Below are 568 nucleotides of genomic sequence, written 5' to 3'. Positions count from 1 at the left end.
GCTCACGGGCCTAGCCGCTCCGCGGCATGTGGGATCTTCCCGGACCGGGGCACGAACCCGTGTCCCCTGCATCGGCAGGCGGACTCTCAACCACTGCACCACCAGGGAAGCCCTCATTTCATGTTTTTTACTGTTACAGTTATTGGTGGATTTGTTAACCAAACTAAGTGATTTGGAGAGTGCTGGTTTTGAGGGGCAAACTATGTGTTTTTTTTAATTTTTATTTATTATTTATTTTTTTGAAGTTTTGAATTTTATTTTATTTATTTTTTTATATAGCAGGTTCTTATTAGTCATTCATTTTACACACATCAGTGTATACATGTCAATCCCAATCTCCCAGTTCATCACACCACCATCCCCACCCCGCTGCGGCTTCCCCCGCCTTGGTGTCCACAGGTTTGTTCTCTACATCTGTGTCTCAATTTCTGCCCTGTAAACCGGTTCATCTGTACCATTTTTCTAGGTGACACATATATGCGTTAATATATGATATTTGTTTTTCTCTTGCTGACTTACTTCACTCTATACAACAGTCTCTAGGTCCATCCACATCTCTACAAATAAC

Source organism: Physeter macrocephalus, chromosome 9, assembly GCF_002837175.3.
Source record: "Physeter macrocephalus isolate SW-GA chromosome 9, ASM283717v5, whole genome shotgun sequence".
In the NCBI taxonomy this organism is placed as follows: domain Eukaryota; kingdom Metazoa; phylum Chordata; class Mammalia; order Artiodactyla; family Physeteridae; genus Physeter; species Physeter macrocephalus.
Note: the sequence above shows the minus strand (reverse complement) of the source record.